A 16,434-nucleotide genomic window follows, 5' to 3' on the forward strand; every position below is an offset into this window, starting at 1 on the left:
ATATAAAGTTAGTCTTGTCCCTTTCCTCCATCGCGCGGTCCCGCTCTAACTCAGTGAAGGCGTTTCGCCAGCACATCCTCTGTAACCTCTCTTTCTTTCCAATATCGGCGGATGTGATAGAAAGAGAGTTACATTGAAGCTATCAGCAGTACGGACATACATAAGAATGCGGTATCTGGGAAACGAGTGAGACTCGGCAACATTGCAAACGCTATCTCGCAGCTGCTTGTCTGTTCGGTTGTTCACCACGATAATATTACTCTGTGCCAGTGTTCTTTAACTTCCACTCTCCAATGGAGCCGACACGATATCCTGTAATTCGACTTTCGACCATGTGGATTTAGCACCAACTCAATTCCGTGGTTGTGTCTGAAGATGCAGTTTGCTGACGGTCCTGCTTACTTTCAGAAAGGTCAGTATATTTTAAGCTTTGTCTTGTTTTTCAATGTTTTTTAAAGGTTAAAAGCGATGCTCGTTATATTGTACGTGTTCATAGATGTCGTTAATTAATTTATTACATTAAAATGCGCTTTTTGAAAGGTATATTGGATTGAATCAACGGTACAGGTGGTAAATCGATGTACGGAGTCCTATTCAAGTCAATATAATGTGGTAAAGGTTGATTGTCGTCATTTCGATTTCGTACTTTAAATACTAAACTATCACGTGTCGCGCTACCTCTAAGTAAATCGCATCCAAAATGGCCTCGTATGTAATGGGAAAGATAAAATACTACATTCTACGTCACGAGTTCGACTAAGATAACAAGATACGCTTACTCGCTTACACTAATACGAGCACGGAACGCTGTATCCTTCTTGTACTTAGTGATGCTATATTCGCTGTCTCGTTTTCCAAACCCGACTAGAGCCTGGGCGCGTGACGGTATTTGAGGTGTCACGCCATAATGTCAAGCTAGTGATGTCATAATATTTTAACGACAGTTTGCAAATAGCGGCGATTCTTGTTGCTAATCGTTGCTCGACTATTTTGAACAATGAAGTTTACTTAGCGCCACTTTTCTGCCTACTTGGCTGTTGCTCGCCCCAGCCTGTACTCTAGTGACTCTAGTTGATCTTGCATTTTCACCAATGACTCATATCTTCGGGCGGAAAACAATCGAAATATTTGTATTATTTATAATAATCGATAGTAATAAGTAATTTGCGTGTACTTGCAATAGAAATTCCTTGGCTTTTACTAGTGATTGCTGAGAAACGCAAACACTTTCACATTACACACGAGAACATTTTTGCACTTTTGAACGCGATTTACTTAGAGGTAGCACGCGACACGTGATAAATTATGAAATCAAAATGACGACAATTGACTGACTTTTCTTTTCCTTGCTACTTTTATAATGTGGGCCTCACTGGGTGCTTTACCCGTACTGAGGCCCCCATTTATCAATTTCATAAAAAATCAATAAAAATAACATTGAAATGTCATCGAGGTCAATGACATCAGTTTGTTTGGAATGATATAGAACGTTTCAGTATTGAAATGGAACAAAACAAAAGAGCGGCTGAAATATTTGTAGACGCCTTTCTTTATAAATTAAAATTATGTCTACTTACGTAAGTACCGTTATTTAGTTGATTACATAACTTGGTCTACTCCAAAAATGTAGGGAAAGGTTTGTTGGTTGTAAAGTAAACAGTAAAGTAAAACTTAAGTACTAATGGTTGCAGAATTAAATTTGCACCCAAAATCTGAATTGACGCGATCCATAAAGATCTGGCATCTGGAAGCGCCGAAACAAAACTGGACTGGTTGATGTGGTTACCGTTCAAATTTCGAACGGATTCGAACTATAGTGAGGCTCTGGCGTACCGCGAAGTGTTGCCAAATAGTTATTGTTGTTCGGTCTTGCATGCAGAATTCATATTTCAATTTCGAACTCCAGTCCATTTTTGAATAGTACTTACATAATAATAACTACTTGATCAATATTCACTTTCTAACTTTATAACAGTTTTTAAAAAAAAGTCAGTAGTCCGTAGTCAGTAGTTAAAAATTTGGTTGCCTGTACGAGCAATTCGAAAAGTGTTTTCGTTTCTTAAATTTAACCGCTTTTAACAATTTAAGAACACATTTAAAATTTCAGCATCCTTTTTGTTATGTTTCGCCACGTTTCGCGTTCTATCAGATCAGGAATAAGTTTAGACTTACATAATTTTATATAATACTAGCTGTACCCCGCCACGTGTTGCTATGGCTTAGTCTGTCTGCGCAAATAGAGAAACAACAGCGCGTTTTGATTTTACGTCCAACAGATGGCGCTGTTTTTAAAAAAAAAACTGTATTTACCTGTCGCAGGTAAAATCCATACAGTATATGTATATAAAAACACACGCGTATTCGAATGCAACCTTGCGTCAAAATTTCAAAGCAATCGGTGAACTAAGAACATTTCAAATATCTTTCGGAGATTTTGAAGAAACGAACATTTGAATTTTTAATTATATAATAATAAGATACATAGATAGATGTGACAGGAAATTTCTGAAGTCATCACATCCGCGACGGATGGCTTCATACACTCCACTGTTAAAGAAACTGGTGTGGGCTTAAAGCCGTGGTTCAGTCGACAGTGCTCCGAAGTAGTTCGACGAAAAAACGCGACTTACCTAGCCTTCAATACATCTAGAATGTCGGAAAAAGATCATATATAGTATATAACAAAATGGTAAAGTAAAGCAAGAGGATCATAAATAGGTCAAATTTCGAGCACTGGCTGCCTCAATTTTTTTTTTAATTTTCGTAATTTCTGCAAATCCAGTCAGACCTGACGGCTCACACCAAACACCGCCAATGATAAGGCCAACTTATTAGGCAAGATGTTAATGCGGCAAATTAAACTCTCGGTGATCAATCAAGGTGCTGTCCCGCCTTCGGTTCCTCACTGCGTTTTCTGAGTAGAAAAAAGCTGAGTATCTGCCATCGAGATGTACTCCACGACTTACTGGGTGTACTGGACGTTAGTCCGCACAAGACTGTAGATTTAGAGCGCCGGGTACAAACCGTGTCTTCAGCCGATAAGAATGCTCCTTTACGGTCAATAGTGGTGATAGTAGTTCATTTTGGTGGACATTTCGACTATGGTGGTAGGTCTGCCTCCCGCACCCGGTGCTTGATGAATGTTGAGCCCTGGGTGTGCTTTGTCTCTGCTCGGTTCTGGCGTTTTGCTGTTGCCTAACAGGGCCGGCTGGTCTTGAGGAGGTAAACACCAGAAGATTAGCGGAGACTAGGGACGGGTTGTATCGGAGAATTTGAATAATTCATCAAATTTCTACGTTCATTTTCGGGCTCTGTGAAAGTCCTATTCAAGTTCTGTTATTACATCATTGTAGGCTAGTTGCTTGAGAGTACTGAAATAATAACAGAACTTAAAAAAATCTTTCACAGAACTTGAAAATTAACTTTGAAAATTGAAAAATTGTTCAAATTCTCCGAAACAACCCGTCCTAGGCTAGGTGAGGCAGGTGGTGGTCAGGAGTCACTTGTTGAAGAAGTAAAACACTTGTTTTGTATGTAAAGATGAACTGATTTACTGTAAAATGTTTGCTGTTTGTATTCAATTTGGCAGACGCGCATGCGACATTTGATTGTCGGCCAAAAAGGGGTGGGGAACTTTATCCCCGCTACATAAGAGTACATAAACCGCCGTAAAATGTTGCACATTCATTTCGGCGGTGGGCTTGCTGAAAGCAGTCGCTTAAATTTGCGACTTGAAAAAGATTTTGCAGGCTTCAGTAACAATAACCCAGTGGTAGCATATACCAAATAGTTTGTATTTCACTACCGCTGAGGAGATGTACAAGTTATACGGGCATTAGAAACACATCTTCTATGGAAGAGGGGTCTTGAAATATTTGATCATATACTGTAACAAATAAACTAAAATGTACTTACATAATAAATAAAAAAAATAAAAAAAAATATTTGTAAAAATTATAATTTTTTATGTGAAATTCCATAGACAGCTACAGAACGATCCGATCGGCCGGAATACACGGGCGATGCGGTATCGAAGCTTTTCGGAGTCTAGGATATCGGACCATTTTGGCCGAAATGGCTATAAGTTTGAGCAGTGGCGGGGAGTGAGGAATTTGCCAGTGGCGTGGAGTTGGCACATTTTATAAAAGTAAAGTTAGTTTTAAAAAAAAGGTAAAACATGTCCAACAACGTCCGTTACACTGGGGCTTGATGTTAACACACTTTGATCGGGTTATTTTTTCGCCGGCTGACCGCTGAAAACGGGCGAAAATAAAGGTCCCGCGCGAATTTGTTTAATTTGTTTTAAATCGCTATATCTTCGTAAATAATGGAAATATTTCAATAAAATTTTCTACATACTAACTCAGCAAACCCAAGCTATATAATTTGTAGCTGAAAACCAAGTATTATTTCTAATGCAACATAATAAATCGAAAACAAAGTCATTGTTGAGTCATTAGTGTTCAATTTTTTAAGTATAAACTAGGTTTCAATTTTATAAAATTACAAATTATTATATTTTCACCAAGCCCAAATCATTATAAAAACAAAAACAATTGCCACTTCTCAAGTATCGTCAGAGTAACACATTATTACTCATTGAAATACCACGTGTGCAATTGCCTCTCGCACGATACAGCGGACCAAAACCATCGGAACGTGCTAATAATATTGGTTATTTTTTCAAATGAAATTTAGAATAATCACTTAGCTTAGAATGCTTCTCGTATTGCTCACATAATATTGTTTATTTTTTTCACCATACACTTTTAGGTTTAAGTTTTTAATCACCTTTATATAATAAGTTACAGTTTACGTCTAAAAATTGTTCATTTAATATTTCCTTGTTCTTCCTCCATATCACTTTCTTCAGAATCACTGAACTGTAATGGCATCACTGACATTCTTTTCCTACAAGGAATTTCTTCACTTCCACTAGATTCTTCTCTTTCACTATGGAATTCAGGCAAATAATTACTAGAACAGGCAGATAAATTATCTGCGACGATTTCGTTATCACTTTCGTAATTTTCAGAATCCATTTTGAAAGGTTTGAAAAAGCAAATATAAATATTATCTCCTCGGAACACAACCGTAGGACAATTAGCTTTTTAAAAACTGGCACGCACTTGTAAATATTTTTTATGGTCCGCCTAACTGTGTTTGCCGATACCTGCTGTTTTTAAATGCTCCACACTTTTCTCTCGCTCGCACCTAGAAGTTGAGTGGGTGCGGAACAGAGATAGAAAGATTTGTTTCGGGTTTCATGGTCATAAAAACCCTGGTTCCAGGAATTGAATTATTAGAATAACAGAATATGTTATCTAAATTACTTATTTCGTTGATCTTCAAACGCAATACCTATCAAGTGTCAGGTGTTCAATAATAATAGCCATTTTAGTTGAAATATCGATGTACATAAAAGACTCCAAGATAAATACAAAAAAAAGACTTGCATTGCAATTTGATAATTATGTACATATAGTTGGGACCTTTATAAAGAGATTGGTATATAATGTTCATATAAAAACATCAGATAATTTCTTCTTTTCTGCCATTGAAATGAGGCGGGCGCAGAAGGTAGAACTACCCTTCCCGACGTTAAGCATCAATCGACCGAACGGGTAGAACTACTCTTCCCGATTAAAGTGTGTTAACAGGCAAGTTAGCAGGCCTGAATTTTAATATTTTTCTACGTCTAATTATAAGAGCCCAAACCACTGTTGCCTATTCGAAATCCATGGCCGGAATGAACCCTTACAGGAGATAGTTGGTCTCTGTGTTCGCGCTCGACGGCGATGATACAGCTGCCGTACCTGAAGTCTCTCGTATGCACCCTCAATTTGAAGACGTCGACTGCGATGAACCAGTTGCTGCTACTAAAATATCTCGTGTGCGGGCCTTGCGGGGTTGTGGGGGAGCGGCGACTGTTCAGTCACTAGCTCTGGACGGGCTTGTTCACAGCTAACGGAAGCTCGTCAGAGTCATTTAAACTCTCACTCAAAAGTGGAAAAGTGCCAGATTTTTGGAAAAAGGCGATCGACCACCCAATCTTTAAAGGGGACCGCTCAGATCCTTTCAATTACCGCCCCATTGCCATCACTTTATTCTAAAGGGTGGTTACTAACAAATTGCTCACATACCTCCAGAATAACAACATCCTAAGCAATTGGCAATATGGATTTCCATGAAACCGATCGTTTGGCGATCTGCTCGGATATTTATTTGGAGCGGTACTTGGAACGTTTTAGAGAAACTGAAACCGTCGGGTTGGATATCTCCAAAGCCTTTGATATGGTCTGGCACCAGGCGCTTATCGGGAAGATACTATCGTATGGAATCGATTCAACCCTGCATCCAACTGGATTGCGAACTCAAAGGAAGAACAATTCAAACCGTAATTGACTGCTCTTGTTCCTCTCCGCACAAATCAATGCAGGGGTGCCACAAGGATCTGTGCTGTCGCCGACGCTGTTTTTGTTGCACATCAACGATCTCGTTGAATGTGCGCCAATTCATTACTATGCTGACGACAGTACCGTTCACGAGGGTTATCTTTTTGACATACCCCTTCCACTTATGATGTCCGAACATCTCGGGAAGTTTTGAGACATAAAAATTACCACAACCTCGAGAAAATTCGTGCCTGGTCAGTTTGTAAGTCTAAAAAACCGAGCGTGTTTGATTTTGGCAAAGAGGAGGTCAATGACCGTCCGGTGCAATTTGATGGAAGCACCCTCCCCAATAAAGACTCTATTGAAATGCTTGAAGTAAGGATATCAGACTGGCTCAAGTATGGGGCTCTATAGAAGCCCGAGTATATCTGGCTTTTTAAACATGCTTTTTCACATAAAAAATACAAAAATGTGTTTCTGTTCACAGAATTCTGCATGGAACTAACACAGCTTTGCCGAATTTATCTAATTTTTTTATAGTTATATTTTCATGGTTTAATCCACGTTTTACGAGTTTTTTCAAGAGTATTTTATTTGCTAGCATTTAACGAAATCATTTTACCAACGTGTTTTTGCATCTTGTGAGTGTTTTCGCTGTTTGTTCGTAAACTGAACCTAACATTTAAATATTGAAAAAAATCAAAATTGGTCGAATTAAAAATTAGAAACCTCAAAACATCATCAAAACACCAAATACTAAATAAATTCAATTTTCCGCCATTGAAAGAAATATCAAAGTCAAAATTTTACACTAGCTCCCTCTAGGGGCTCGAGTTGTTGAAATTGCCACTATTTTACTTGAGTTGGACGTATTATTAATATTATAGGGTATTTGCTCTCACTTAAGTTATCTCCATTGCAGATATAAAACTCTCCCGTAATCTTCTACCGCACCGATGTCCTACCAAAATTATCTGGAAATCACTGGAAGTACAAGAAACTCCTGGGAAATGTTCTAGTGTATTTCACTACCAGCAACTCGTCATGGTAAGTATAAAAGTTTTAAGACATAGAAGACATCACGGTAACTATTGTATATTAATTATAACTCGTTTGACATACTTAAGAGGTATACAAACTGGACAAAACCAAACATTAAACATCTCTCAATGCAACACTAACTCAAAACAAAACACAGTCATTCACCGCGTTTCATATATTTTCAACACTTCATTGAATTACAATGAATTTGACTTATTTAACACAGCACCTCATATTTTCAAACTTATAATTAATAAATAACGTTCACAAAATGTATATTACTCAACATACACTAGATCCATCCCCTTCCGCCTCTTCCCACCATCCCATCGCCATAGAAAATTAATAATCATTCGTCATCATAATCAGTGAAAACTTTCTATTGGTTGAATAATTAACGATACAAATTTTACTAAACATTATAAAATATTATAACTGTTGGTTTTCCAAAATAAAATAAAACAATTGTTACCCTTTGTGCTATGCATGAAAAAATCTTGTCTTAAACATCAGTTTACCAAAAAAATAATAATTAAAATGAAAAGTTTTAAACTTCATACATTTTTACTGGAAAACAAAATCCTGAGAGATTTATAGTTCTTAATGTAAACAAATAAATTTAAACGCGCTTGTAATGTTTCACCTTTTTGGGTGTGAGAGTAATTTTATATATTTCTTTTTTTTTGTTTAAAACAAATAGAATTTTCTTCTCTCTTGGCTATGATCGATATTTGTTTTTCTTTTCTAAGGCTTTACATATGTGTTCGTAGGGTTGGAAAATTCTTCCCCTACAACACATAAGCCTCCATGAAAATTGGACCCTTAATTTCTTTGATAACTACAGAAAGCCACTTAAAGCTCTCTTGTACTATATATCTTTATAGACATATGTACTTAACTAATTAATACGTTATTTACGGCCTTGAACGCAAATATTTTCGTATTTATATTGTAATTAAATTCCATCAAACGTTGTGTAATTTTTTTGATTTATGATATAGGATTTTAATTACTTTCATTTTGTGGTAACTTTGGTTCTTTTCAGGTTAGTGATTGGGTAAGGAGATTGGATCACGTCGAGATATTGCGAACGCTGGTATCATTTAACCTAACTAAATTTTTCCTGATAATCCCTATCTCCTAGTTCTAATTCCTTTAGAAACCGTAAAACCTGTGGAAAATACATAACATCTAATTTAGTGTCATAGCATACATATATAGTTAAAACAATCGAATATAGGTTAGTACAATATTAGTTATGAAACATATGTTCTCCAAAATTCTCTCCAATTCTGCGACGACCTGTGGGGTACATACATGTTGATTTAATCTTTGTAAGTATGGTTAGTGTTTATGATTTTGTACGAAGACGAACTCGGAAAGCAATATTGCTGTTAATAATTTGGCGCCTCCTCCTGCAATGTAACCGGGTGAACCAAGGTCGAATAAGACTTTCACACCGTCGTCAGGTGCCTCTAGTGGTAGGTACTTGCGAGGCTTTCCCACACCTCCAGATCCACAACCCTCTAGCGCTACGATCGAACCTCCCCTGGGTCCAGTACACTCCAAATTCCATCACCTCCGGATTTACGACTACTGAAGCGAACCGGTTTCGTCTTCTGAACAATCATATACTCACGGTTGTTGTAATGACAAGTTTCCTAGGCTTGCCACCACTCCAAGAAGCGATGTGACATGACCATTCTTAGGCCTAAAACGCCAGCTGTAGGCGGGTTCACATCACCCAGTGGATTATACATTCAAATACATATATGTATACCTACGTTTTTTTTTATAATTCACAATGTAACATTTTCTCACATGAAACATTGGGAACCAAGAATCTCAAATCCCAGGGTTGTGAGTCCTGAGTCCGATATCTCGATACATAAATACTAATAGGAAATACGAATAAATACGATATACTAAGTAATATACTTGTTTGTTTGTTTGACAGTTTTGGTATCGCGGTCTGACAACCACATTTTTTTTTGTTTTCGTTGATGGATTTTATAAGGAGTGACCACCCCCTCTTTTGATTGAATTTGACTGAGTTATTTAACATTGGGTGGAAATAGGTTGTACTCATACGTACAAAATTATTATGACGCTTAGATTTGGTCACTTAGGATATGATCACATAACTAGTATGTGCGACTTAATTGAACCATAATTAACCGAATAGGTATCTTGAGTGAGCTATTCATCTCTGACGTACGTAGTTAGGTATTTAGGATGTTTTCTTATTGATATTATTTTGACTTCTAGCCAGTGTATAAAACACACATGAATATGCTTGCTGTGATTTGGTATGAAGGACTAGCTTTGAGAAACCTGCCCTTACCAGACACGATGTTTTATTTATTTTAGAGTTCGACTGGAATGCAGTTCGTGTAATTAAGAGGACTTTGACCTATTTTAGGGTCTTATGAATTCTTTGTGGGTTATATTTGTATCTGCTATCAGTGACATAATATCTACTATCAGCTGATAGTTTAGAAGACAAATCGTACATTATCGTTTTTGGATTTTCATGGTACATGTTGGTAAATAAGGTTTACCTAATTATGAAAGGATATTTAGAAGTAGGTATTTGTTTTTGACACGAATGTGGTAATAGGTATTTGAAGTAGACATTTGTGCATGACACAAGTGTGATAATAGGTATTCGTGATATATACATCTTTATATGTGAAATGGTACAAAGTTATACCATATTATAGGTATCATATGTACCTAATTCTTGGGATAGATCTAGTTGCTGAAATATCGCAACCAGAGGCTGGACCGAATTATAACCTATATATATAAAATATTATAAGATTTCATTTTTATGATTTCTCGGCTTTCAGGAACGTTGTCGCCCATGATTTTCTCTCCCCTCTCGGCTCTCAGGAACGTTGTCTTTTGATTTCTGAATTTTTATTTTATATTTTGATTTCTTTTGACTCACCCACCTTGATCGATCATGCAAATATATCCGTTCGGGTTTACACGAAATTTGCGATCAAGGTTCCAAAATATTACCTACTTGCTGTTTAGAATGTAGTCTTAATTAAATTGATTCGTGACTACGATTTCTTTTTCATTTGACCGCGGCTTTAAAGTTTTGATTTAGTTTTCGTAAATGTTGATTGACGTAAGGACTGAGGTTAATACTTTCCAAAATATATCGCAAACAATGATAAGATATTTAGTATTATTATTTATACAAAATCTGAACTAATCGTATTATTATTACTCCTTTTATTTCGAAACAAAGGAGAGTGATTATTGTTATTTTTCCCGAAACACTATTTTAAGACAAAGAGGTAACGTTTATTTTAATTTTAAACTTATTATTTTCAAATTTATTTCATTATTACTTTTTAAACAAAGAGACAATATTTATTTTTATCATTTTCACTTTTTTTTAATCCTTCCGAATTCTCTTCGTACTTATTTTAACTGAATAATAAAATCACAAAGAGATTAAATTTAATCAAATCTAATCATTGATATTACTTTTCGAACTGTCTAAATTGTGTTTCTTTTTAAGCTAATGATGTACGTATCTACTATTAATATTTTTTTTCCAAAATTGATACTAAATTATAATCTATTTTTAAATATCAATACGCGATCACGTTCACTTTAGATATCCGATAAAACACTTAAATTGAATTTAAATGATTTTCACTTTGAATGAAATAATTAGTTTAGAATTTAAATAATTTACAAATCACTTTTTTGCACTTTTCACATTAACACTCCTAAACACTGAGTTTAAACTCTATTTTATTATAGGATTTCACTGATGGGATTTTCAAAGAGGATTTGGAATAACTGAATTTAACTTTTATTGAAAGTCACTGAATATAACCCTACTTTATTAACACTGTTTAATTAATTAAAACTGACTTGTTCAAATTTCACTGATTGGATTTTTTTTCAAAGAGACTTAAAACTGAATTTAATACTTTTATTGAAAATCTCCTAAGTCCAGGGACTTATTAGTTACCTTTCTCGACGTACACACACGCGTAATTCGCACTTCCCGTCCTTTCAAGCCTCACAAAATTCCCCGAGAACTGTCTCGAATCCTCTCGCGCACTCGTTTTTATACTGTCTTCAATACCAAAATGACTTAAGTCGATTTCACCCTTCAGGCAAATAGATCATCAATCAACTCGTAAATTGGAACATATGTGCCACTAGTTTTGATTATTTAAATCTGGTCACTTATTCATACGACATAGTCATCTCTCGGCTACGCCTTCAAATTTACCGTCTTTGTCCTCTGCAGTTGCAGGGCTGGATCAGCATCCTTTAATTGTTTTCATAGAGTTCGTCGTAAGGTTAGATGTGTTTTTCTAGCTGTGCTTAATTTCGTTTATTTTTCTGGGAATATAATCAGTCCATTACCGTACTCCCTACGCACACTTCACATTCAACGTTCCTTATCTAATTCTTTATCTTATAAATAATTTTCCCTCTAATTTTTGTTCTTTTCGGGATTGCGCTTCATAATTCAGTCACTATTGTTCCTGTCTTAGCAGGCAAGTTCATGTTCGCATTGGATTCCCTCAATCCAATCATGTTTATTAGTGCTTACCTTTATTTCATCCTTCCTCTGGTTATTATGGCACTTTAAATTCATCTTCACGCTCCTATGATGCCGAAATCAACTTCATAATGCTGCTATTTTCGTGTATATTCCAGTTCTTGCCAATCTGTCGGTCTGTATGCGTCCTTTCTTCCAAGGCCAAACTTTCTATTCGAATTTCGCTTGGAAAACAGAGTTCAAATGTTTTCATTTATATCTTTATGCATTATCTCAGTTTAAGTGTACAGGGTAGTACTCCTAACCACCTCAATCTTTATGCACCTTAATGTCATTAGACCCGAAATGAACATTATTTTCGCCCCCTTTCACCGTTTCGCCACTGTAAAGTAATTAAATATTAAGGCGTTACCCGTATTGCATCTTGTTCCCTCAAAAATAGTCATTAATTTTTGATTTATATGGAGTAATTATTATAAAATCTTTGTACCTCAGCCATCAATTGTAGCTAATGTGTCTGCCTGTCAATCTAATGCATTTGGTTTTAAATAAATAGTCTCATATGTCCCATGTTAAATTTTATGACCAATTCCATCTTAATTGTCCTTCTAATGATCGTGGATCTTGTATTGTTTATTTCGATATAAACACATAAATTTATGAATCAGGCCATTGTATTTAATCTCATCGATCCAAAACCATTGGTTCCTCGGCCGGTAGTTTCCTAGTACGATCCTCTCAAATTTGCATATCGATTACGCGTTTTTCTTGTTGATCTGTAGATGTATTTCCCTCCATCATTCAAAACTATAATTAAATCACTTAGTTTTGTCTTGTTTTCACCTCTCTACACAGTTTTTTTCGGGTTCTCCTGAGTCTACTCTACCCTCACGCGTTAATTTCACTTATTAGAAGTTTCTTGCCCCTTCCAGATAACAGTCTATCATACTTTATTTGATTTCGAATGACAATCAATCCTTTTTTTTCATTTGTATCAATCTCTCTTCGTTTCTTACACCGAAAGTTTATGACCAATGTTTCCCCCGTGAGAACATGTTTATCTTATAGTGCATTATCCTTTGACTCGATGTCTTCGTTCCCATGTTAATAAATAATGTAGATTTCTCCTTTGTCCTGTCAAAAACCCACTGTGATTGGCTAATTTTAGTAATAAATTTGGGTAGACACATCCCACTAGAACGCCTCTTTTTTCCAATTACAGTCTCCTGTATTTATTTCAATAAAGTTCGCTAGGTGTCTCTAGTGTGATGATTTCTTCGTAATTGAGGTTTAGTTTTCATTAAATACATTTTCTTTTGGAAGAAACCTATTTCATCACACGCTTCTAACAAACCTAATAGTATAAATAATATCCCTTGAGATGATTTCGATGTAAAATGTCTTGGGAATTTATCGCTTCCTTAAACGGAAAACATTAATATCGCTTATATCTTTGCAACCTGCACGCCGTACTTTGGTATCGTTGTGTAGTAGAAAGAAGCCATTCGAACAATAGCCCAGTCAATGAACGCATTGAACTGGAACAAATTAGAGGAAAGCTGAATCTTTGCAGGTGAATAGTACCTACCCCTTAAAATATTTTCACTCAAGTCCCTACTCCTCCCCAGCTTGCTTCTCCCCCTGTTCCTCCACAAACATTGAAATTATAGGGTTCTACTAAAGCCAATTATCTCTCCTAAACTACATTTTTTTCTACCAACGAACTGTTTATAAAACGACCTAAAATTATATGGATAAAACTCTTTGTTATCTCCAATAGTTTGGCCAGTAAAAATGAGTTTGTTTAAAAAAAAATGTTTTTTTTTGTACGAGAGAACGTGAAAAAAAAACAAAAAAATTGGCAAATTTAATTAAAGCTTTAAAACGATGCATAGCATTGCTTACCTATGTAGCGATGCTACCAGAATGTTCCAGAAAGACGACCGATATAAAATGGATCGGGCCGCAAACGTACGAGACATTTTGCGAAGCATTATTAATTGCGTAATGTAAATATATGTACCTGCCTACGAGCACCTACTTGCCGCTGCGACGTCCGAACTAACTATCCACGTCAATACAATTACCAGTTTGACTAGGTACATTACGCGCATCCGCCAGAAGGTTCTAGGCAACTGCCTAGGCATAATCACCTAGGAGTCACTCTGATTCCGGGTGGTGCGGGGACTCTTCTTGGGCTGCTTAGGAGAATTAGAGAACTGTCACTCAATGAGTGGTAGATCAGGTGGGATAGTTCGAGAACTGGGAGATGGACTCACTCCTTCTTCCCGTCAGTTAAAGCCAGAATGGAAGGGGCTTATCTCACACGGGATCACTACGTTACGCAGCTGCTTTCTGGACCTGGAGAATTCAGGGGAAGACTTCACGCCCTCTCACTAGCCCCCCATCCCAGTTGCGCCTGGGGTAACATAAACCAGACAGCCGAGCATATTCTGTGGCACTGCGAGATCATGAAGGATGCACGTGATGAACTAACGGCCGGTTTGATTGTCGATAACAGACCAGTGGTTAACGTTGATCTAGTCACTAACAGAGTTAATTTCGAATGTCTGAGGAAGTTTACAAGGATCTGGGTTGAGAGATGGCCTGCGCTTAGAGTTGCTGACTAGTTTGACATAAAATTTTAGTCCCCGGATATATTTGTTCCTGAACTTCCACGGTTTAACTCTAATTGCTATTTTACACCTCTGCCTTATTTGTACTACACTCTAATAATCGCTTTTAATTCTTCTTTCTTAATTTGTTTTTGCCTTTCATCTCAATATACAGGGTGTCCGGAAACTCGTAGTACAAGCGGGAAACTGGTGAATCTACATCACATTTGGAGTCGATTTTGTAGTATATTTTTTTTTATTTGAGCTTTCGTTATCGAGTAAATCGAGTTTGAAGTTGATTTTTTTTTTTTTTAATTTTTTTTTTTTTAATAAAATTCTTATAAATTATTACTGAAGATCAAAGTACCCAACTAATTAAAACTATTTGAAAGTAAAACAAATGAAGAAACTCGGATTTGAAGCATTATTTTGAAATCACTCTTCACTTAACCCGGTGTAATCATAAAATATTTCTGCTCTGCAGGGTTAGAACATCTGTTATTCAACCCTAAACACCAGAAAAAACTTTAACCCTAAAATAGCCGAAAAATATTTTTTTTTGGTTTTTTTTTTTTTTTTTTTGAAAATGCTCAAATCAAAAAACTTTATGTTTTTTTGGGTTTCCCATGTGGTGTAGATTCTCCAGTTTTCCGCTTGTACTACGAGTTTCCGGACACCGTGTATATGTTTTTCAGCTCCTTATTCCATTTTTGTTTTTTTTTGTTACTTCTTTCCTTTTTGTTTTTTTCCCTCTAGCTCTACCTCTCGTATTAATGGCTCCTGAGACTACAGACATTTCTTTTCTTTTTTAACAATCATGCACATTTTTTTTTTTTTAGGTTTTGTATTGTTGCATCACAATAAATTTTCTTCTTTCACCCTTTTAGGCCAGAACTGAACTCCGTGTCTGTAATGTAACGTCCTAATCCCCAAAAGGGGTTGCTCAAGACCTGTCCCCACATACGTTCAGGCGACGTACAGACAGGAGGGGCTGACTCTCCTTGCCAGCGCCACCCCCTGGGTCACGGGCGGAACTGAAGAAAGAGGGAACGAAGCCCCACGACCTTTCGTCCTGCCTCTGGAACTCGACGCTTTTCTCCTTGGGGTCTTGGGTTGTCCCCCTTTCCCGCTTACTGTCTTCAAGGCACCACCGAGTACCCAGCTTAAGGACGCGGTAAAAAGGCCTAGTAACTTCGATCGGATTTCCGCTCCGTGCCCCGGGGACAGCCTAGCACTGAGGGAAGCAGCTTCTCCATTTACTGTCTCCCCAGCTTCAGACCATTTACATACATATATATTTCTTTTGTACATTTAGGAGACGCAGTTCCGGCCGAACATAAGCATCATCATCATTTTTCAGTAACCTGTTCCACCAGCTCATCATTATATATTTAAAAAAATTATGTCATTTAACAACTATTATTCCCCTCTTGTATTATGTTTGGCGCTTGCATACCGCCACCTAACCAAGTATGCGGGGATATTGGAGGTCTAGAGTCCTTTTTTATGAAATTGTAGAGTCATTTATACCAACAAATTAGCTTCCTTGCGAGAGCCCCGAAGGGGTGACAATAAGTCACCTATACCAGGACGGGAAAGTGGTGGTTCCCTCCAATGCCTAGGCATAATTTCAGCGCCATCGAAACATCGAGATTCAGCGAGTAACCGGCAGTTTACCAGCGGTCTCGCGAAGCTACTGCCGCCGTCTGCTTGGTTATATAAACCGACCCGACGCAGCGAGTCATTAGTCAGTCAACAATTGCAAGTCTCGCAAGTGACCAACCTGCGGGCCTCCGCCACGCACAGGACCTCCGTACGTACACCCGGCTCTGCACGGTTC

The 16,434-nt window shown here is 37.0% G+C and overlaps 1 long non-coding RNA gene across 1 annotated transcript; it reads left to right on the forward strand.

Moving 5' to 3' along the window:
- Nucleotides 1-22: 22 nt before the first annotated feature.
- LOC149411010 (uncharacterized) lies at nt 23-15,847 on the forward strand. The gene is made up of 3 exons (XR_016304870.1): nt 23-412; nt 7,318-7,442; nt 15,482-15,847. It is a non-coding gene; the product is annotated as an uncharacterized LOC149411010 (long non-coding RNA).
- Nucleotides 15,848-16,434: the final 587 nt, after the last annotated feature.

Source organism: Hesperophylax consimilis, chromosome 26 (assembly GCF_061612785.1).
Source record: "Hesperophylax consimilis isolate HC1 chromosome 26, BYU_Hcon_1.0, whole genome shotgun sequence".
NCBI lineage: Eukaryota > Metazoa > Arthropoda > Insecta > Trichoptera > Limnephilidae > Hesperophylax > Hesperophylax consimilis.